The sequence below is a fragment of the Cyprinus carpio genome, chromosome A7 (genome assembly GCF_018340385.1).
Source record: "Cyprinus carpio isolate SPL01 chromosome A7, ASM1834038v1, whole genome shotgun sequence".
Classification (NCBI taxonomy): domain Eukaryota; kingdom Metazoa; phylum Chordata; class Actinopteri; order Cypriniformes; family Cyprinidae; genus Cyprinus; species Cyprinus carpio.
In genome coordinates, this window is record NC_056578.1 from 32,924,309 (window position 1) to 32,949,454 (window position 25,146).

The 25,146-nt window shown below is 36.3% G+C and overlaps 2 long non-coding RNA genes across 2 annotated transcripts; both read left to right on the forward strand.

Moving 5' to 3' along the window:
• Nucleotides 1-10,346: 10,346 nt before the first annotated feature.
• LOC122145474 lies at nt 10,347-13,876 on the forward strand. Its single transcript, XR_006160357.1, has 3 exons — nt 10,347-10,467; nt 13,184-13,282; nt 13,470-13,876. It is a non-coding gene; the product is annotated as an uncharacterized LOC122145474 (long non-coding RNA).
• Nucleotides 13,877-21,668: 7,792 nt separating this feature from the next.
• Nucleotides 21,669-24,862, forward strand: LOC122145677. Its single transcript, XR_006160497.1, has 2 exons — nt 21,669-22,333; nt 24,340-24,862. It is a non-coding gene; the product is annotated as an uncharacterized LOC122145677 (long non-coding RNA).
• Nucleotides 24,863-25,146: the final 284 nt, after the last annotated feature.

A 25,146-nucleotide genomic window follows, 5' to 3' on the forward strand; every position in this document is an offset into this window, starting at 1 on the left:
AGTTCACATTCTGCACAAAATTTGTAAACGTGTATGAGGAGTAACACAGAATTATATCGTGAGAAGCAGGATGAGCCGATGGTAGTTCTCAGGTGATCTCCGGTTTTAAGGCTCTGTGAGGATCCTGTGGTTGGGATTTGTGAACTTTATGGAAAATGGAGAGAGAAACAGATAAATTAATATTGTTTTTTAACAATTTAACAATGTGGTCTTAAAAAATGATTTAAAATAGAAATTTTAACAACATTACAGTTAAAAGGATTGTTCAGCCACAAATGAAAAGTCATAATGGTGTTACAAACCTGAATGAGGATATATATATATATATATATCTTTGTGCTATTCCTTGGCATTTGGCTTTTAAGCTCAAGGCAGTTGTGCCTTTTGTCTCTATGATAATGTGAAGGTATCAGCGATACTGTCAGGCACCTCTGTATTTAAATGACACTGTTATGCTGACAAGATCAAAGATGGGAAAATGGCCAGTATCAGGCCGATCCCTCTATTGCATTTGCATGCTTTGTTTAGGTTGTCTCCACCTCTGTGTATCCCGCCCCCTTGAAATGTATATAAACTACAATGTATTAATGACTGGTGAGACTTTTGATGACTACAGTGCCACACAGAGTGTTCTCAATAAGAATTCTGCTGAAGATTACCCAAGAGTCTCCTGGTCTTCGCTTCTGAGTTTCCAACAATTGTAAGGCAAAGTTAACCATAGAACCATTGTCAATCAATGCAGCTACGATCAACTTAGGCCAACGACATAGGCGCAGGAAGTGGGGGTGCTGAGGGTGCTGCAGCACCCCCTGTTTTTTTAGGGCAACTGTTTAACTGTTGAAACAAAAAAGAAAAAAATCGGCGTCTATTTTACATTTTAAAAAATGCAAGTAGCTGGTATTTGTGGCCGATTGTGATTGTGCGTCAAGATTATAAGGCGGCCGTTAACTGTTAAGTTTCAGTGGTGTAGATGATAAAGCGGGTGTCATTCTGTCCATTTTGACGCGATCGAACTGGGTTCGAATCTGCCTTTTGGCGAACTTTTTTTCTCCCTTTTCAAACTTCAAATCACATTAGAAAAGCATCAAAAAGTTGAAAATTAAGTATTTGGTTGTTTGGTAGGATAGGGAGGGCCCCAATAAGGTGGCATCCATTTAATAATTTGAATTAAAATTTACACTCAATTTGCACTCAACTGGTTTATAATGTATTACAATGCTGAGGTGCAGATAACTGCAACTATTTTTTTTTTTTTTTTTCTAAATAAAAAAAAAGTGTGGAGGGGTATGTGTATATAAAAAATATAGAGAGATGTGGATATATGTGCGAGTCTAGCAGTAATTTTTTTTACAGTCTATGCTCCAGACCCCGACAGCGTCATAAAGGTGATTCATTAGACTCTCCCTTAGCAGCTCAGTGAAAAAAAAGGACCATTTACATCCAAATGTAATTTAATGCACACAGAACACAACCTATAAATATATTTCAGAATATAAACTGCTTAATCGGCCATTTTCAGTAACGTTATTAAATGTGTTTGTGTTCCTGTGCGTTTAACTGGAATAATGTCCAAAAGATATCTGTTTTAAAGCAGTGGGTAATTCACTCGTTGATCTGCTTAAAATCTACTTTGCGATTCTGTTGGCGAATATGTTTATGGTGCATTCTATTCAACCTGTTTATTGCTAGTGAAGCATAAATAGACAGCGCGGCCTTTACAAGTAATTCGCGTGCAATGTATCTGGTTGCCATGACAACCTCAGCTTGCTGATGCGCTAATCATAGTAAAACCGCTTTTAATGGTAACTTACATGGATTGTGACTTTGTAGGTTTACTACAGAAATGCTAAAATGTGTTTAAAAGTTTGTTTGACTGACAAGCTACGCATATGTGTGTAAATAGAATTGAGTTATTTGCAGTTTAAATAGCATATCACTAAAATACCTGCTATAAGCACCAAATCTACAGCATTTTTAATAAAAAATTATCATATCTTACATTTAACAAACACATTTGTCACATTTGATACGATTTTTCAAAAATAAATAAAACTAGCAAATTAAATGATAACTCACATGTATCTGGTCGACTGCTGAAGCCATGTGTGAACCATGGTGTGAACCAGTGATGCGCCGGTTGATCCAAAATGAGCGGTTACCCGCGGTTACGAGTCATCCAAAAATATTTTTAATGACATTCGGGTCGCGGTCGGTCGGGTCGTTTGAAAATAAAGATGCCAATTAAACCTTTGTAATTTATATAGTACTAGACACAATTTTGAAATACATAGGTCTACACTTTATTGGCTGAATAACTGGCGCGAAGATGACGCATCCGGTCAACCGGTTCTTTCGGACAGTTCGATTCAATAAACCGGTTGAAAAAAAACCGATTCACCGGTTCTTTTCAGGCGGCAAGGAAGTCGACCGGAAGTTGATGTCGGCCGCGTGCCGCCATATTGTAGCAGAACTTCACCTGCTGTTAGCATCCCATTGACTCCCATTTATTTTGGCGTCACTTTGACAGCGAATAACTTTACATCTGAGGCGTTTAAAGACTCCATTTGTCCATTATTTATTTCTAAAGATACACGACAATGTATAAAGGGCTCCATTACCTTCTATGTTACATTATGGCCCTGGCCCCGTAGAAACAGTTTTTGTAAAAATAGGCTAACGATTGCGTCATAACCACTCGACTCTCTGTCGCACAGTAGAGAAATTACCGTACAGACAGGAGGAGAAGCTCGCAGGCAATCCGGGAGACGTCAAGAAGCCCATATAGAGTCCATAAAAGCAACGGGACAAAATATTTCAACAACGTTTTTGGGGAATTGGAAATAATTCGGTATGTGGCAAGGGAATACATATGAAGTAGCTTTTATCCACGAACTTTAATAATTTACCTACTTCATTAAATAATGAAGTATGGGTAACGGCCGGTATATTGACGGGGAATGGAGAAATTATCAGGAAATTATACAGGCAGTGTAAGAAAAATCTCAATGTCATTCGCGGTTAACGTTTTATTTATTTACAGATCTACGCTTGAAGATGAATGTGATCCCTTTCATCCTGGTCGGAAGCCATCTACAAAATGTCATAGCCTACATAACGTGAAATAAAGAAAAACGTTTTTTGTTCAAGTGTTTTTGACCATGATTTATTAGCCACAAAAACTGCATGATTTAACACCTAGCTCACAATTATTTGAATATTAGCCTATGGGCAAATGTTTTACGTGAAGAGATGAAATCATGTAGAACAATAAGCAATTTTAAGAGACTATAAATGAACAGCCTATATTGAATCGATACGAAAATGACTCGAGGGAATATTGTATACTGACAGTATGGTTCCTGTGATTATATATGTCTGTTTTGGATGAGTTTTGTATTTGGTTTGATGTAGATAGAAGGAAACGAACATTTTTTTTAATGTGTGCGTTTCATGCATGTATGTGTGTGCATGTGCTATTTGAATCACTTTTAATAATTTTGGATGATTGTACATGTTCTTTTGTTATCTGTTATATATATATATATATATATATATATATATATATATATATATATTATGTGTGTGTTCAAATAAATTTGAAATGAACATCCTTACTGGTAAACCGTACCACTAGGTTAACTGTATACTACTTTCATGTCATTTACTGTTTATAATACACTACGTCTATACCACACTTTTTTTGCACTTCTGGTTAGACACTAACTGCATTGAATTGTCTCTGTACTTGTACTCTACACATTGACAATAAAGATAAATCTAATGTAATCTAAAGGTTTCTTGACATCTCCCTTATCAATATTCACTGTGAAGGCTACTGACTGAATATGTATAATTACGAAGTTCTAAACCATAAGTAATAAAACCACATGACATTTCTGTCAAAGTATGTCTACTTGAAGTGTCTACTGTGTGTTTTGATAATAAATATTCAATCATTTCGTTAATAAATATTTATTTATTGAAACAAAAACAATTTTAAAAAAGTAATACTTTTTTTTTTTTCAATCCTGATCCCCTCTCTAGCTACATTCGTCGTGGTGAAGAAAAGTGAGAGGCCATGGGGTGGATGACTAGGGTGATACATGAATGCCACGGAGGGGAGAAAGAGCAGTGACTATTGAACAGTGTTAATGTCTACCAATGTGAACATGTATTAAACTAAAGAAAAAAGGCAGATACACAAGCCCAAAACAATTTAACAATCTTCAACTGTTTCAAGTTAAAAACATGCTGAGAGGTTTAATCCAGCATCACCCCTACTGGATTAAGACTCTCAAGCCTTCAGCTAAATTATTTGAAAAAAATATCATTACCCCTAGGTGATAAATGAACTCCGTCCCTTAGAAACAGTTGAGGCTTGTTAAATACAATTTGAGGGTGATGCACAATACCCCCCTGCATTCCCAAGACAAAGGTAGCCATGACACTGTTCAACCATTTACGGGACTTGTCAATTTTCCCCCGGAAGACCCGATCTCCACCAACGTCTCTGGGTGATGTGAGACAGCACAATGGTCATCTGAGGGAAACACCGATAGAGATGTTGCCGATCCTGCGACGAGATCGATGCTCTTCCTGCATCCAAAGTCGTTCCCGCCGCAGTGAATCAGCAGGACATCCGGGGCTGCTCTTCCTCTGAGGGACCAGTAGAAGAAAGGAAGGAGTCCGTGCCATCGAAGTCCACCCCAGCCAAACCAGTGAACCTTGGCCGCTAGGCCAAGATTGGCCCCTATGGTCTCTCTGGACCTCTCTTCCCCACGACGAATGTAGCTCAAGCCGATGATCCAAATCACTGGACCTGTTAAATAGCATACAGCAATCACAATCAAAACACTGTTTTGTCAGTATGAGTAAACAGATTTTAACACACAAGTAACTTTGTCTCTGGCCACTTGATTTATGAACAAAACAGAAACAGAAAAAAGTCTATGCAAATATACAATAAAATACAAATTAATTGCTCTTATCTGTTCATTGAAATAATAGTAACAATATAGGTATTACACAAGGTTAATTTATTATTTTATTCTCTCTTACTACACAGCTTTCCATATATTTATACTATATATTCTAAATGATACTGTATTAATATGGCTTACCTTTGTTTGGTAGCGTAGTTAGCCATGGTTTGTTTTAGTTTTTTTTCTTTCTTCTTTTTCTGGTGTTAGCAGAAGTAAAGTTTGTATTTTTACCTATGAGGAAAGAAAAATGAAAAGGGCAACCATTAGTTATAGATGTTATTGGTGACATTCGTTATTGTCCATTTATTATCTATATGTTATTTTAACAGGCCAAAGCAGACGCTTTTGTCCAAGCGATTTACTGAATAACTTTTTTTATATGACTGATTCGTTCATTTCTCTTGCGATGTAGATGTGTAGATAACAGTTAACGCCATTTTGTGGTTATATTCGGCGCCCATTAACATTATACAACATCATGTGCATCAAAAATTAAATTATATTTAAAATATTCGATTCCTTGGGCCATTAAATAACTATTGGGTATGAATTCATATCAGTTCTTGAACATAGTATGCATTAACTTAATATGGCGTACTGGCGTTACATTTTAAAATACTATACAAAATAATTAATCAGAATACTTACTCCTGCTCACTCAGGCCAAAGAACTCCCCCGTTCAAGCTCGCCGTCTCTGCAAGATTAACGATGGCAGTTTGCACGCACAGCTACTAGATGATTTACATCTGTCAGACAGGTTGCTGACGTCGTCAAGCTTCGTTTGAGTCTGCGCGTCAGAAACGGAAGTGCTAAAAATCGCTAAAAACGGCCTTCACTTGTCTCAATTGAGTTCCAATGGGGTCGCTGTGTCCATTTCTTTTACTGTCTATGGTTCTTTTACGCTCGACGTAATGGCGTCAAGTCTATCAAACATTTAAATATATAAAGTCAGTAATCATAACTTTAGTCAGTTAAAAACCTCATAATCATTAAAAGTTTACAATTAAGTTTTGCAACAAGCCGCACCCAAAATACAGTAACAGCAATAATGTGCATACGAGGATTTTAAGTCTTGAGAGATATAAAGTAAATAAATTAGGTGTCATCAGCGCAGAAACCATGATCCACTTACTATACATAATCCATTGCGATTTATTTGTTATTAAATAAACTTACGTTTCGCCAGATTGCCCTTCATCCAAGCCTTCGGTTTACCCGCGCTCAAAACATTAGCACAGAATCAGTTCAGAATCAATCACCAAAACAACCAGTTCGGTTCAGACGCGCTGTGTGTCAGTGAGGCACGTCCTGATTCTGCCGAGTTATACGCGTTCCTGGTTCATGGGTGGAGGTGGTTGGTGTTTAATTGATCAACCAATCAGATTACTCACGTGACATCTGCCTGCTTGAGCGCCACTTTTTTGAACGGTGCCATTTGACGTCTCCTTCATTTCACAAAGGTAAGTGCATTTTTATTTAAAATGTGCCCATCCCTGCTCAGCATAATGTATTATTTTCAGTTTGCACCCATGGATTCATACAACTAAAGGCGAACACATTAGCTAAACTGCTCATATAAGGTGCAAATCGCCGCACCCCTGTCCTATCGGACAGGAAGGCGCCCACGATTTTTTCGCGGTGGTGTGTTGTCTTTTTCCAGTGGTGGTGTCGTCGTATGTTTTTTTTTGTTGGTTGAATATCACTTTTTTCATGTATTCGTTTAGCATATGCATTACTAATCCTTCTGTAAAAAGAGAAGCTAAACCACTTTCGCGGATGGATTGGGACCAATAATGCGGGGTTTGCCGTCCATCAACAACAAGGAAATATATTGTGTTGACCTGGAGACATCATTAGCTCATCCATTATACAGTATGACACACATTGATCAATCACTGTATTTAAATAATAATAATAATTCTAATAATACAATATCAAATTTAAAACAAACAGTAATCCGTCACTATATTGTCATAATAATAATAATAATGAAATATCTTGTGTTGATCCAGGGACATCATATTCTTATGTTGACCCAGGGACTTCATTCCTTATAGTTCATCTAATATAAGACAAACAGTAATTAATCACTCTATTTATTAATAATAATACAATATCTAATATATGACAAAGAGTAATCGATCACTATATTGCAATAATAATAATAATAATAATAATAATAATATAATGATAATGAAATATCTTGTGTTGACCCAGGGACTTCATTCCTTATAGCTCATCTAATATAAGACAAACCGTAATTAATCACTGTATTTAATAATAATAATACTAATAATAATAATAATATACAATATCTAATATATGACCTAGAGTAATCTATCACTATATTGCAATAATAATAATAATAATAATGATAATAATATAATGATAATGAAATATCTTGTGTTGACCCAGGGACTTCATTCCTTATTGCTCATCTAATATAAGACAAACAGTAATTAATCATTTTATTTTAATAATAATAATAATAATACAATATATAATAAAAGACCAAGAGTAATCGATCACTATATTGCAATAATAATAATAATAATAATAATAATAATAATAATAATAATAATGTAATATCTTGTGTTGACCCAGGGACTTCATTCCTTATTGCTCATCTAATATAAGACAAACAGTAATTAATCACTTTATTTTAATAATAATAATAATTATAATAATAATACAATATATAATAAAGACCAAGAGTAATTAAATCACTATATTGAAATATTAATTTAATAATACTATAATATAATAATAATTGATAATAATTAATGATTAATGAAATATCTTGTGTTGACCCAGGGACTTCATTCCTTATTGCTCATCTAATATAAGGACAAACAGTAATTAATCACTTTATTTTAATTAATAATAATAATTATTATAATAATACTTACAATATATAATATAAGACCAAGAGTAATCGATCACTATATTGAAATATTAATAATAATAATAATAATATAATGATAATGAAATATCTTGTGTTGACCCAGGGACTTCATTCCTTATAGCTCATCTAATATAAGACAAACAGTAATTAATCACTGTATTTAATAATAATAATAATAATAATGTAATATCTTGTGTTGACCCAGGGACTTCATTCCTTATTGCTCATCTAATATAAGACAAACAGTAATTAATCACTTTATTTTAATAATAATAATAATTATTATAATAATAATACAATATATAATATAAGACCAAGAGTAATAAATCACTATATTGAAATATTAATAATAATAATAATAATAATAATAATGATAATAATATAATGATAATGAAATATCTTGTGTTGACCCAGGGACTTCATTCCTTATAGCTCATCTAATATAAGACAAACAGTAATTAATCACTGTATTTAATAATAATAATAATAATAATGAAATATCTTGTGTTGATCCAGGGACTTCATTCCTTATTGCTCATCTAATATAAGACAAACAGTAATTAATCACTTTATTTTAATAATAATAATAATTATTATAATAATAATACAATATATAATATAAGACCAAGAGTAATCGATCACTATATTGAAATATTAATAATAATAATAATAATAATATAATGATAATGAAATATCTTGTGTTGACCCAGGGACTTCATTCCTTATAGCTCATCTAATATAAGACAAACAGTAATTAATCACTGTATTTAATAATAATAATAATAATAATGAAATATCTTGTGTTGATCCAGGGACTTCATTCCTTATAGCTCATCTAATATAAGACAAACCGTAGTTAATCACTGTATTATAATAATAATACTAATAATAATAATAATAATACAATATCTAATATAAGACCTAGAGTAATCTATCACTATATTGCAATAATAATAATAATAATAATGATAATAATATAATGATAATGAAATATCTTGTGTTGACCCAGGGACTTCATTCCAATTATTATATTCTTAAGATAGTGTAACCACCATTATTATTAATTAATACAAATTCATGATGTTCCCAGGCCAACATTAGACTGCAAATGCTCTAAACAATATTTGAATTTCATTCATAATACCCTGGCTCAGCACAAGATATTTCATTATTATTATTGTATGGTTATTATTATACCCTGGAATTATTATTATTCTTATATTATTAAATACTGTGATTTAATCTACTATGGGGTTCAGGTCAGGAGAGTTGGCAGGCCAATTGAGCACAGTAAACCATGGTCAAGTAAACCATTTACCAGTGGTTTGGCACTGTGAGCAGGGCCAGGTCGTGCTGAAAAACACTAAATCTTTCGTCTCCATAAAGCTTTTCAGCAGATGGAAGCATTGAAGTGCTCCAAAATTCTCCTGATAAGCTAGCTGCATTGACCCTGCCCTTGATTTAAAACACAGTGGACCAACACCAGCAGCCTGACATGGCACCCCAGACCATCACTGACTGTGGGTACTTGACACCTGGACTTCAGGCATTTGGTCATTTCCTTCTCCCCAGTCTTCCTCCAGACTCTGGCACCTTGATTTCAGAATGACATGCAAAATTTTCTTTCATCCCGAAAAATAAAAGGAAAAAAAAGTACTTTGGACCACTGAGCAACAGTCCAGTGCTGCTTCTCTGTAGCCCAGGTCAGGCGCTTCTGCCGCTGTTTCTGGTTCAAAAGAGCACAAGCCGCCTGTGCACGGTGGCTCTGGATGTTTTCTACTCCAGACCTCAGTCCACTGCTTCCGCAGGTCCCCCAAGGTCTGGAATCGGTCCTTCTCCACAATCTTCCTCAGGGCCCAGTCACCTCTTTCTCAATGTGCAGCGTTTTTTGCCCACACTTTTTCCTTCCCACAGACTTCCCACTGAGGTGCCTTGGATACAGCACTCTGGGAATCAGCCTATTTTTTTTTCATTCAGAAATTTCTTTCTGTGTCTTACCCTCTCGCTTGAGGGGTGTCAATGATGGCCTTCTGGGACAGCAGTCAGGTCGGCAGTCTTACCCATGATTGTGGTTTTGAGTAATGAACCAGGTGGGAGTTTTTAAAAAGCCTCAGGAATCTTTTGCAGGGTGTTTAGAGTTAATTAGTTGATTCAGATGATTAGGTTAATAGCTCGGTTTAGAGAACCTGTTTCATGATATGCTAATTTTTGAAGATAGGAAAATTTTGGGTTTCATGAGCTGTATGCCAAAAATCATCAGTATTAAAAACAATTAAAAAGACCTGAAATATTTCAGTTGGTGTGCAATGAATCTAAAATATATGAAAGTTTTATTTTTATCATTACATTATGGAAAATAATGAACTTTTTCACAATATGCTAATTTTTTGAGAAGGACCTGTATATGAGCAGTTTAGCTAATGTTCGCGTTAGTTATGAATCCATGGTGCAACTGAAAATAATACATTACGCTGAGCAGGGATGGGCACATTTTAAATAAAATGCACTTACCTTTGTGAAATGAAGGAGACGTCAAATGGCACCGTTCAAAAAGTGGCGCTCAAGCAGGCAGATGTCACGTGAGTAATCTGATTGGTTGATCAATTTTACATTAAGCACCTCCCTTGTTGACCCAGGAATGCGTATAACTCGGCAGAATCAGGACGTGCGTCAGTGAGCTTTACGCTGAATCACGCATGCGCAGTATCATTCATCTGGTCGTTTCTGTTATCGGATCGGGTGCGTCAGACAGAAGGTTGTTATTATGGTGATTCGTTCAGTCGCGCAAGCGAACTATTCTATAGGTTCTGTTCTGCTAGTAGTAGCAAAGAGTATAGAAGCTTCTTTACTCTTTGGTAGTAGTTCACCTGTGTCAGCCAATGCAGTCTGAGCCGGAAAGAGAATTGATTAGTTCATCGTTCAGGTCTTCTTTTTTTTTTTTTTTTGCATTGTTTTTTTTTTATTATTATTATTAAACTTCAATAAACAGTCAAAGTACAGTTACAGCAACAATTAATACACATGAAAACATAAAACACAAACAGAATTTAAAAAAAATATATGCATTCAAAATACACATATAGCCAGGGGGGTGAGCTAAACATTACATAAATATATTAAAGGATTGACAAATGGAAACTGTCTTAATTGCTTTCTTATTATGTGAATAAAAAATCGTCTTCACATAAATTCAAATTTATTTTTCAAAAACCAAAAATAAAGGATTGGTTTTACTGTACTTACACTTGGATATGAAATTTCGCAAAAATTAAAATTAAATTTATAATGTAATATTCTTTGGTTTTATTTGAAGGGATATTAGTAAAACCAAATAAAACGTGTTCGGTAACACTTTACAATAAGGTTGTATTAGTTAACGTTAGTTAATGCATTAGTTAACATGAACTAACAATGAACAAAGCATTTGTTCAGCATTAATTAATCTTTGTTCATGTTAACTTATTCATATGATGTGGTTAATGCATTAGTTAAAATGAACTAAAAATTAACAACGCATCTGTTCAGCGTTACTTAATCTTTGCTCATGTTTAATTATTCGTACACTAATGCATTAGTTCATGTATTAGTTAACATGAACTAACAATGAAACTAGCGCCTTGTCGATAGCTTTATTTAATAAGCTTTATTTAATTATAATACAGTATGTACACATACATTTATTTAGCAGCGAACACAGAATGGATAAACAATACTAACTCCCCATTTGGACACTGATTTGGGCTATTGGTAAACTTGGAAACCATCTAAACATCAACTGATAATGCTTCTCGTGTTTGTAGACTGTTTATTAACATGATTTACTACTATCAAAGGGTTATTTAAGGGAATTAATTTGTGAAACTTATTGTAAAGTTTACACTAGTCCAACATTAACTGATGTGTGTGGCAAGGAATAAAAAGGTTTCAGCAGGCCCACTAGGTAGAGCCATTGTGAACCTCTGGGGATGCACATTAAAACATTTTCCTGAGTGGTTTATTCTTCTTCCGAAGCAGTTTTTGTCCTGGTGACAGCTACAAGGGAACTGTTGTGCATCAATGCACAGGGGCTCCCCACCCTTTCCCCTAAAAAAAATGTATGAGTGTTCCCCAGGAGCCAGAGCAGCCATCTTCTCCTCTCCCTCCCTTTTAGAGATGACAGTGCCATGGTAGTCGCAGATGATGTTGATGATGTACACTATGTTTTTGGAAAAAGGCATGGTTGCGATCACTCCAGTGGAGATAAGAGCAGACACTGGATATATGGTATTTTCAGGCAAGAAAATGTCATTACCTTTGTGCAGAGGCCCTTATTTGTGTTGACATTCAGAACCCGCTTTTACTATTAAGTACCTTTGCCTTTTATTTCAAACTGCTTGATAGCCAGCCCTTTCCACTTCTGATCTATGATAGACTTGATGATGGACATGTCATTTTCGATGTTGTGTCCTGTAGAGACTGGAGGGGCCCAAGCTTGTTGCACGTCAGCCACTGTTGGCTTATTGGTGGTCCAGTCAACCTGTGCATGATGTAGTGCAAGAAACACTAGAGAAATTAATTCAAAAACTTACCCAACACATATTTGAGATGCAGCTGGTACTGAACATCCCTCCATTTGTGGTAATAACTACGATAGTTTTCAAACCCCACCTCTGTTGCCTGTTGCTTGGTGGGAGCCTTCCCATTCACTGTAACGGGGAATTTGTCCCTAAAGGCATCCCAGTATATTGGTTTAAACACTGATGCACATATGGCCTGGATAGATGGGCTGGAAACAAAAGAAAAGGTTCAGTTATTTGCATAATGTCCCAAACATTTATAGATTCGCTGGGTTTAGAAAAAGATAAATGTTACGGTCTGCTCACCCCTACTGGGTAAGTGCTCCATGTTCTTCGTTAGATGCAGCAGTAGTGCTCTCACCCCAATTATGGAGCTCCTGCACCTGTTTTTCCAGGTGTTTATAACTGTGTGCAATAGCAACATGTATGTGAGACGTAACATGAACAGTCAGCTGTTTATGTATGTCAGTGACAAAACACTTATGTTTGGAAAAGCCGTTTAACATCAGCCATAGGATTGGCCAGTGGTGCCCCAGACGCAGAAAGGAAAAACTTGCCTTTGTCGTCTGTTTCCTGGGCTTGTTTGTGTAAGTAGTCAGTGTGGATCATTGTAAAGTACACACTGAAATACTGTTGGGGGGTGGTTAAAGATTACTTTCTAATCATTTCAGAGATGCTGGGTATTTGAACACTGTTTTGTGTATAACTATTGACTTACTTCTTCTTCTTCCCTGCTTAGGGTGAAGCTGGGTTGTTCCAGAGCACTTTTGGGAGTGAGGTGAATACAGGACCCATCACTCACTTCTTCCCTAGCAATCCACTGCTCCACCTGTAAAAAGTAAGTCAAAGCAACCTTTTGATCTGGTGAAGAGGTCATTAATTATATGCACTGTGTGTGAAACGGGAGGTCTAAGTATGACCTCTTACTGGGTGTGTTTGAGATTTTTCTGCAGCTTAAAATCTCATAATGTACAGAAATACAGATATACCCTGCGGACTGAACATTACCGTGAAATCAATCACAGATTTGGCACTTTGCTGGTGTAGCAGGATCATCGTGGCCACGCAGTAGTGACGGAGGGATGTTTTCCTGCTTGATGACACCACTTTGTCTTTGCGGAGTCTGCTGACTATGTCTGCCATCTCTTCCCTCACAAGGGTGGGTTGCTGTAACCTAATATGATATTGTGGTAAAAAAATGCAAGTCAGTGCACAAATAGTGATAAAAACACACATCTTCAATATTATGATAACTGAAGGATATTGCCCTAAATAACAATGTTTATGAGCAGTGCTGAAATAAATCAGCAAGAAATCATATGTGACCCTGGACCACAAAACCAGTCATAAGGGTACATTTTTCGAAATTGAGATCTTCAATCATCATCTGAAAGCTGAATAAACAAGCTTTACATTGATGTGTGGATTGTTAGGAGGACAATATTTGGCCAAGATACAACTATTTGAAAATCTGAGGGCGCAAAATACTCGAAATATTCTAAAAAAAAAAAAAAAAAAAAACACATATTGAGAAATTCTCCTTTAAAGTTGTCCAAATGAAGTTCTTAGCTATGCATATTACTAATCAGAAATTAAGCTTTGATATATTTACAGTAGGAAATTTACAAAATATCTTCATGAAGCATGATCTTTACTCAATGTCCTAATGAATAAAAATCAATAATTTTCACCCATACAATGTATTTTTGGCTATTGCTACAAAAATACCCCAGCGACTGATTTTGTGGTCCAGGGTCACATATGGTCATGTAACTTACCGCTTCTGTAACTGAGCTTGCTCAGATTCTGGTTGACCCACAATGAAAAATCCCTTTTTTTTTTTTAGAGTACTCAGCCAACAAATGACAGGATGAGTCCTTTTGCAAATGTCCAATAACCTCCGTAAAGTTCAAAACTCTTCCTTCCATTACCCACTTCTTGTGAGATTCTACAGCCCTCATCTTTTCTTTCTCTATTTCCTCAGGTCCATCGTCTGTCATACAAGATCTCTTTAGATGATCAGAGATGTCATTTTGAGGTTTGCAGCACAGAAGGCAGTACACTAAGTCTTCACCTGTATGGCTCCTGCAAAAATGTTCAAAGAAAAAAACTTAAAGGACACGATATTTACGTTTTGCCTCTCCTGTTGTCTCAGTTATCACAGTGAAATGGTTACTGTTGCTGGTATTTATTTATTTACAGACATACTTTCTTACTTACGAGATGCTAACAAAATATACACTGACAGATGCCAATACTGCTCCCCATGGAGGAGCTAATGAACAAGCACAATGAGTGACAAATGTCACTACCAGAGCAATAAATCTCTATCGCATCCAGGGCTGGACTGGGGTTCAAAATTGGCCCTGGACAAATCCAGCCCGTCCGGTCCACAAGTTGTAAAGCCCTGTGAATATTTTGCTGTGTTATGTGGGGTAAATAAATGACTTAATAAAACAGGACACAAATATATATAGACAGATGTTAATGAATCTCTCTGCAAATGCAACAAACTTACGTAAAAATTATGTATTCACTCATTAAACTGCATTGGCCCTCCATCACATCTCTCTGTCTGTGTTTATGGTTACTCTCTCTCTCTCTCTCTCTCTCTCTTTCACAGTCCAAACAATCCCAGTTAATTTCTGATTTATTCACTGGATTTCAGATTGAATTTAAACGGCTTGTGAATGATTTTTGAAGATAAAAAAATATTTTTAAGATAACATATAAGATTATTGGATATCAATAATAATATAAATATTATTTAAATATAAAATATACATGTATTCATTAAACTACATTGGCCTCTCCATCGCATCTCTCTGTATGTGTTCATGGTTTCTCTCTCTCTCTCTCTCTCTCTCACACACACAGTTGGTTCTGCAGAGAATGAAGAGCAGGTCTTCATGGGAGAAGAACCATTCCTTGTTACTTGTTTATTTATTTTCATTATTATCTTACTTGTGTGTGTGTGTGTGTATGTTTGTTTCATTGTTGTACGTTGTTTTAAACATTTGATAAAATATTTATTCATTTAATAAATATTAATTCAACTTGTCCTTGTTGTCCCTTGTATGTGAGAAATATTCAAGTGTCAAAAAAGCATCCCCTGTCTGGTGTTGGGGTTTTTTGGCCATGCAGACACATGTCACACATGTTGCCCTGTCACAGGACAGCTCCCACGTGCCAATTACATTCGGGGGTCTTGGGTGGGGACGTGCAGTAACTTACAGTCTTTACGCCCCTAACCCGAAACACGCAGTACATTAATGCCAAGCGTCGTTCCAGAGGACTCGGGAGCCTCACGATCGGGCTCCGGGAATTGCCCAAAAAATAGGCAGCAGGAGCCCACCCTCCACTCCACATCAGCATTGAAAACCAAGGTAAATACTGGGTAGCAACTTACTGTCATGTTGCGTAAAAACTTTTAAACGGCCATCGAAGTAAATGCTAATCTCCCACGTGCCTTCTGTACACGTTGCTAATGTATAAATATTAAAGAAAATCATCAAACTACAGACGGATGTACATCAAAACCGAAAGAGTTTTGGGCTGGTATGATGAGTTTCACAGTGGTGGAATGTAACGGAGTAGCTCTACTGTACTTAAGTACATTATTCTAATATCTGTACTGTACTGGAATATATATATATATATATATAATATATATATATATATATATATATATATATATTTTTTTTTTTTTTTTTTAACTTTTACTTCCCTGCATTCCAAAGCATCAGATCCTACTTTTTTTACTTCACTGCATTTCATAAAACACATCGTTACACCTTATAATATAATGACAGTAGCCTCGTGTCATTCATGAACGAACTGATTCTTTTAAATCGGTTCACAAATCGCACCAAACGATTCATTGACGAATTGGAACGATATGATTGCAGCTGTTCTCGAGTCGACGACTCACTGATTCATACGAACCGCTTGGAGCGAGTCTCCAGTGAACTGAATACTTCCGTGCGCGCGCGCGACTGCTACAAGTAAGTTACTAATGCCTTCCATTAGCAAAGATAACTGATTATACATGCTGCTACATTAATTGTTGCATGATCTGACGGACTAAGTTACTTTGATGCTACAAGGCTCTGGGGGACTTTATAAAAAAATTTGCAAACAAATTTGTTTTTTGTTTTGTTGTGTATGTGTGTGTGTTTGTGTCAGTTTGAAATTGCTGCAAGTGTACTGTGCCCACAGCTTATTGGCATCACTGAAGGTGAGAATGTATCCCCCCACACTAACTGAAACAACTGACTGGAGGTGGCATGTTAACATGATGCAACAATAAACAAACTTTACACACCAGTGAATATTTTTTCCCACTTGCATTCATTAGGTTATAATTTGCTTTCAAATGTTCACACCTGTAGTTAGTTGTAGATAAGAACTCTTTCTTTTTAAATGATAACATCAACAGAGATGCGTCCACAGGACAGTGGCGTGGACAGCCCTGGTCTCAGTAGTGTAAGTAAAAAAATAAAAAAACTTAAAAAACACTGCTGCATAAAACGCAGTGATAATGAAATAATTTTTATTTCTTTTTTTTAATTGCCTTTATTTCTAGGCAGCAACCACTGAACTCATAAGCCGTACAGTGAGTTGAGCTTCGTGCATGTGCATTTACACTGAGACTATTATATGATGTGCAGTTTGACAATCTGTTGAGTTGTGTTGTTCTGCAGGACAGTGAGCACACCTCCTCCGCTGACGAGTGGATCCAGTGGGGCCCCAATCTTCCTCCTCTTTTCCCCCCTCATCCACCTCCACCTCCTCCTCCACCTCCTCATCCACCTCCACCTCCTCCTCCACCTCCTCCTCCACGTCTTCCCATTTTACCTCCTCAGCAGGATCTAGAAGATGTAATGGGAGTTGCAGATGTAGCATCTGAAATTCATGTGTAGCTGCCACTGTTTTGGTAATGTTAATTTTTCCCCTCTCTCTGCAGTATTTTGCCGATGATGAAGAAGATTGTGAATAAATAAATAAATAAATAAATATATATATCAAAGATCATTATGGTGTCCTCTCATTATTATTGATCATATAACATTATTACTGGTCCACACACAGATTTCTCTGAAAAGAAACAGAGACTATTTAAACTCATTTCTTTTTTTATTATAATATGTTTTTTTTTTTTTTTTTATGATTTTTTTTGTTTTTTATTTTTTTGTTTTTTTGGTGTGAGAAAGTTCTTGATGATTATGATATTTTGTTTAATTTGAATGTTATTATTGCTGATATTATTGCTGGATAGATTAATTAGAGTTGTGCAAAGAGGCATACAGATATTCACAGAATGTGCTGGAAACATACAGGTCATACTGAGAAGGGAGAGGTTATTATGTGATTATAGGAGAGCATAGGTCTAAGTGGACGTCTGTGGCATGTGGAGTCCCACAAGGGTCAATTCTTGCACCACTCTTGTTTAGCCTGTATATGCTCCTACTTAGTCAAATATTGAGAAAGACCCAAAATGTCAGAATTGAATTGAATTGAATAATAATAATAACAAGAAGAAGGAGAAGAAGAAGAAGAATGAAGCCGGTCAGTCCAATTGTCATTTATGTTATTCTAAATGTAAAAATGTCAGAATGGTCATTTGTGAAATAGAGGACTAATCATATTGCAAATAAATGAACCATTAGAACCATATGTGATGTCTCACTCACACCACTTTGTTAAATAGAGTTGTTTTTGAATTGAATGTAACTTAACTGTTAAAGTCCAATAGGATATGTTTGAAAACAATCAAAGGTGAGAGTAAAGTAAGTCATATTACCTGTATTTAGGCCAAACTTTAAAACACTTTTCTCTTACTGGTGAAAATCAAATGGTCAAATCTGTCTCTCAGGTACGTTACAGCGTAAGCTTCACAGTGGACATTACTACGCCACTCTCGTCAACGTAGTCCATGTTGTACGTATCTGCACTTTTACTTAAGTACTTCATTTGTGTACTTCGTCCACTACTGTACACGATACAGTCATCCATTAGTAAAGATAACGGTTGGTTTACAGGATAGATATGCTGCTACATTAATTGTTGCATGATCTGACGGACTAAGTTACTTTGATGCTACAAAGCTCTCTGTGTGTGTGTGTGTGTGTGTGTGTGTGTGTGTGTGTGTGTTGACGTGTGTGTCAGTGTGTCTTTGTGTCAGTTTGAAATGGCTTCAAATGTACTGTGCCCACAGCTCATTGGCTCTGCTTCGGTGACATCACTGAAGGTGAGACTGCTTCCCCCCACTATTACTGTATCAAATGAGTGGAGGTGACAGTGAAATCAAAGCTCTCCTTTGGGATTTTTCAACAAAGTTTCACATCTGACCCAGACCCTCACTTACTTCGAGTCCTTTTGCAATGGCTGAACAAGCTGAGAGGAGGTAATGTTTGTGTTTTTGTTTTACAATTACATGTCTTTGTTTGTTTAACAGTTTAAACTGCAGTGTAAATAAACTGCAAACAAATGCTTTCCTTGCTTAGTATATTGTTTCCTGTCCGGATATCTAAAAGCTCAGTCATCAAGAGGTTCACTGTCATTCACGTGTAGTCAAGCATAAGATATTGTTTATTGTTTTATGGAAAAGAATCCAAATGAACCTAGCTGTTGGGTAAAGAAAGCTGAATGTTATTTGTCAATGGGCTAAGCTAAAACCAAAAAACTTGTTTTGCACTGGAATGTGTGCATTAAAATTGTGTTATGAAATGCATTCCTGTTTTGATAGTGTTTTTTCAAGTTTTCAAGACTGTCTGTGCCTTTAAAAAAACACTCTGCACTTTGAAGACCCATTGACACCATTACACAATGGAAATGCTAATGGGGCAGGTCTCGCCTCTGCTGCTGATGGCTGTCTTTTGTTGTTTGCCTTTCTAGATTTCTTTAACTCATGTCTGATTCTTTAAAATCATTGTAGGAATCATTTATTTCGTGTCCTCTCTCCCACTCTTTTAGAAAAGCTGACCGGCGCATAGTTCACAGCTTGGTTTGCCACAGACCGCAGGAGAACCTACATGTCCACCTGGCGAGAAAGTGCCTAAAGAACAGCACGCCGGAACAAATAGCCTCAGAGTTTCAAAAGGCGAAGGAGTCCAGCAAGCAGTGGATGCTTAGAGGTAGGACGTGGGACTACAGCCAAATTTGTGCCCTGCTGCCGGACCCACGTTCTCAGCAGAACCTCGTAGGAGAACTTCTGAGCCGTGGCTTCTTTGTGACCAACCTGCCCCAGGAGTCCGGCGCTGGAGGTTTGGCAGAGGAGGCTGACGACCCGTCCTGTCTTCATGAAAAATAAGTGTACTCTGACCGTGCATCACACGTGCGAAACACAAAAAGCACCACGAGAGGGTGAAACTCGTTTTTATCTATATACCTAGTTGCAATTAGCCCCTAAACCTGAACCTCAAAACTGCTAGCCTTAGCCTCACTAACCACTGACCCCACCATTTTTAAACATGCTAGTCCCTAGGCCAGCGGTTCTCAACCCGCCGAATTCAAATGCGGCCCACCATGCTGAACACAATTAAAAAAATAACTTTCAGTTTTACAATTCATTTTAGTTTTTACATTCATTTAAAAATGTAGCTACTAAAGAAATATAAGCTATAGCCTAATGCTTTATATGCAAAATTCTTTTGTTTTTTATTATATATTTTCAGACATGAGCAGACCTACTCACATAACGTTCCGCATTTTATGAACACAAGCGCGCACTTTGGCAGAATTCAATTCAAATAGTCATCAACAGCCATTAGTTCGGTAAAATTGAGCATCAGAATTGACAAATTTGTTTTTAAGGGAGTAAAATTAAGTGTGGAAATGTCAGTGAATGAACACAAACAAACAAGAATAGTCACAGTATCAGCAGTGAAGGAGAGTGCTGGATTTTCGGTTTGCGCCGTAACTCACTTGAAGAAGTTCAGGCAAATAGAACCACCCATACTACGCAGCAATCATCCTTAATTGCAGAAATGTGGCAAAACATCTCTGGAGAGAACCTCATATTATTATTTTCTGCAATGTCGCGCGTCAAGTCATGCTCCCGTGCGCGTCTTTCAGACTGCAACTTACAATCGCAACTTCATTGTGCTGTTACTCCTTTCGAGCCGAATTTCACAAAATTGGTCAGCTCCCGACAGCATCAGGTGTTTTATTTATGGGGAGTAGAATTATTAATTTATTTCAATGAATGTAATCGATTAATTATCATAATATTTAGGCTATAATATTATAAATCAGGTTGGTTTGTATTGGTGACGTAATATGTAAATGATATGCGTGCGGCCCGTGAGACTTGCACTTGGACCATAGTGCGGCCCGTTGGAAAAAAAGGTTGAGAACCACTGAGGCTCTATAAACCTTTATTAACCCAACACTTCATCAAATTCTGTACAGAAATATCATAAAAAAATAATATCTATATATCTGCTGTCTGTCTGTCTATCTATATGTCTGCTGTCTGTCTGGTCTGATATCTATATATCTATCTGTCTGTCTATCTATCTATCTATCTATCTATCTGTCTGTTTCTTTTTGTCTGTCTATCTATCTATCTATCTATCTATCTATCTATCTATCTATCTATCTATCTATCTATCTATCTATCTATCTATCTATCTATCTATCTATCTATCTGTCTGTCTGTCTATCTATCTATATATCTGTCTGTCTGTCTGTATGTCTGTCTGTCTGTCGCTATCTGTCTGTCTGTCTGTCTGTCTATCTATCTATCTATCTATCTATCTATCTATCTGTCTGTCTGTCTGTCTGTCTATCTATCTATCTATCTATGTGGGAAGTCGTGGCCTAATGGTTAGAGAGTCCGACTCCCAATCGAAGGGTTGTGATTTTGAGTCTTGGGCCGGTAGGAATTGTTGGTGGGGTGAGTGAATGTACAGCGCTCTCTCCACCCTCAATACCACGACTGAGGAGCCCTTGAGCAAGGCACCGAACTCCCAACTGCTCCCCGGGCGCCGCAGCATAAAATGATGCCCACTGCTCCGGGTGTGTGTTCACGGTGTGTGTGTGTCCACTGCTGTGTGTGTGCACTTTGGATGGGTTAAAAGCAGAGCATGAATTCTGAGTATGGGTCACCATACTTGGCTGAATGTCACGTCACTTCCACTTTATTTTATCTATCTATCTATCTATCTATCTATCTATCTATCTATCTATCTATCTATCTATCTATCTATCTATCTATCTATCTATCTATCTATCTATCTATCTATCTATCTATAATCTGATTGCTCAGGTTAACCCTGGAACAGAGAATGTTGTGTGTGAGCCAGTTAAGAGCACTCGGGCTAAACAGCCTCCTGTATGGTTAAAGGACTATGCTACAGAGTAAAGGAAAACCGAAAAGAAAGAAAAAAGTGACTAAAAGAACACTAGTGTTGTAGAAGGGAAGTAACTGAAAACATATGTTGAATGTGTTCATGTGTTTATTCATATGTTAGTTAATTTATATGTTATAAGATACAGAAGTAAACTTATAGTTTAAGGGCATAATTAATAAATGGATGGAAATTGGGCTGAATAATCCCACTTATTAAGTCTTTCTTAAAAGAAAGAGGGGAATCTTATGTTCTGTGTTAATGTTCATGGACTGCAATACTGACCCAGTCCGCTAGAGGCTGAAAGAGAGAATTGTCTGTGGTTGGAAAAGTAAGAAGAAGAGGAGTAAAGTAAAGCGTTGTCAATGTTGTGAACGGTTGTAAACAACTCGTCCCCTCTTCTTGTTTATTTCTTTTCATTACGAGTCCCAACATTACAGTTTCTTCGTCGACTATCATGGTTTTATCTCTCGGGCTCGCGCTCCACCGGAACAACTTCAGCAGGGCCGGAGAATGGTGCGTTTGTTTGTTGGCAGGTTTGTTGGTTGTTTTAACCCCTTAACAAGCATCATCCTTTTTTTAATAGACATGAAAATGCACATTACGAACTTAAATGGTTGTAATTCAAGAATTCTTTGGAATATAGATGTAAGATTGGTCTTGTAGAAGTGAAATAAATTAGTTTTTTTTATTCGCTTTGGTACTATTTTCACAAGTTAGGTGTACATTTTCAAAACTCTTACTGCTAATATCACAACAGATCATCAAAAGTGCACTTTTTTCAAACATTTTATCATGTTTTCAATTGTGTAAGTACAATACTCAAAATCACAAAGTATCCTTTTCACAACACAAAATAAGTGTTTCGCCTACATAAATGTTTCATTCAAAGTAACTGCCTTTCATAAAGCTCTTACTATCAAACCTTTGATTTGCATCTCTTCTTGTTCAGTTTACTACATTTGTCTATGATTTAATCCAACTAATCTCAATGGTTAATCAATGAATCATTTGGTTCATCTCTATAAATATTGATTCAATGCACAGTTTCTATAGAACCTTGTTTACAATTTCTGATGTGGATAACCAAATGTTTGAATTATTTTTACATAAGTGATTTATAGATAATAACCACCACGATGTTCAAATTGTGTACACACGTGTGTGTGTGTGTGTGTGAGAGAGAGAGAGAGAGAGAGAGAGAGATACAGAGAAATTTGCCATTTGTGAAAATACTGTAAAGCAGAATAGAGTATAAGGGAGAGGAAACAGTCAATGACTGTAAAACATCAGATTGATCAGAGATGCATCAGTAGAAGGGAGACAGATGGCATCAAATACAGCATTTTACATTAGAGTATGTATGCGATACTGTAAACAGATTACCATGGTAGAGACTGCCTAATTACTGTAACTCACCCCTCCTCTCTAAAGGTCCACTACAGTATAGATTCAGTAAATTGGTATAGAGTGAAATCATTTACTGTATTGCCAGCAAACTCTGTTAGCACAGAACCTCATGGTTGTGCTTCATAACACCTTCTGATAACGTTTAACATAAATTATGGATTTAATTACATAAGTGCATGCATGTGTATTTTCTAATGTGGCATTATTTCAGCAACAATGGTGATTTGAAACATGTATCTTGCATTGTTTGCAGTTGATGTTAAAAGTACTACATTGAAAGAAGATCATACCATTGTGTTTATGTCATTAAACCAAATGTTCTCATTACATATTACAATAATCTTGTGTTTGAAACAATGACTATGTGGACTGAAAAGTGTATAACTGTAATGAAAGCATGAGATCAGGTTTTGAAATAATGACTAGCTGTGTTACAAGTGTGATCAGTTTGGATTTTTGTACTAAGAGTTTTGAAAATGTACACCTTACTTGTGAAAATAGTACCAAAGCGAATAAAAAAAACCGTAAGAGTTAAACAGAAAAAAAGTTTTTTTTTTTTTTTTTCTAAAACAATTGAATGGATGCTATCTTTTGAACTCTTGGCATGAAAACAAACTGAGGTTTCTACCATTCTTTCATGATTTTTCATGTTCATCACCATTTCAAAATAAAAGGGAATTAAGCACTAGATCTGTACAGCTCACTCACATTTATTCTTACAAGTCGCTGTGTGACAGTTTGTGAGTTTAGGTCAATAGTCTGTACACCAGTGAAGTGCTTATATGTTGTAATATTTATACCTAATGAAAGCACTTGTATTAGTAAATGAAAAGAATGCAATTAAACAATGGGTTAAGGGACATTTTATTCCGGGAACACGAAATAACTATATACAACAAAGCACAGCATAAAAATGAACAATAAATAAAATGTCAACAAGTACAAAACTGATGAACTGGCAGAGATTGTGATAAAAAAAGAAGTGGAATGAGTAAGAGGAGAAATTAAAATGTCAGCAGTTAAAAGAACATGTCAGACACAGAACATTAAACAAGAACACACAAATTAAGCAATACTAATACATATCTAAACAAATAGTAATATGTGGTTTGTGCTGCTTCTTTCTCCACAGGGCCTGGGCTGTCTGTATCCAGAAGGCCGGAGCATCTCCCTGATCTCCGTTGCAGTTAAGTGGCATCTCCCTAAAATTGTCAAGACGACAGGCACCAATGTAGTAACCACACAAATACATAAATAGTGCATAACACAATAATGTCGGAAAATATTACAAAGAACTCAAGTCAAAAACATGTCACGTCGCACATGTCTGAAGTGCATGTCACACCACTGGAAAGCCTTAATCATCATATCTGATTCCATTGATGCAAGCATAAGTTCTCATTAGGTGTGTGATCATACCTGGTTACGCGTCCGTACAGCGTGTCTGTCCTCCTGTGGTCCAGCATCTCAGCGCACACATGCCAGAAGCGTATGTTAAACCACTGGAAAACAAAAACAAGTCTGTGACCTCTGCTTCTTATAGAAATGCAAGAAATTATTTTACGATCTAAATCTGTAAAACAAAAACATGGCTGTGACATTTTATAGAGATGCAAAAAAAAAAGAAATTGAATAAATTTTAGATGTAAATCAGTGATCTCTCCTCCTCGTGGCTCATCTGGGACTGCGCCAAGTAAACTTAATAGAAAGCCAAGAGCGTAAATATCTGTGTTAGAAGAATCATTGTACAAGACACGATTAATCTCAGGTTTAGGGTTTCCATGTCAAATCATTGGAAAACAAAAACAAGTCTGTGACTTCTGCTTCTTATAGAGATGCAAGAAAGGAGTTTAAGATCTAAATATGTATTGATTAATGGTTATTATTACCCACTGTAGCCGTAGTCATCATATCTGATGCCGTACATACAAGTGGAATT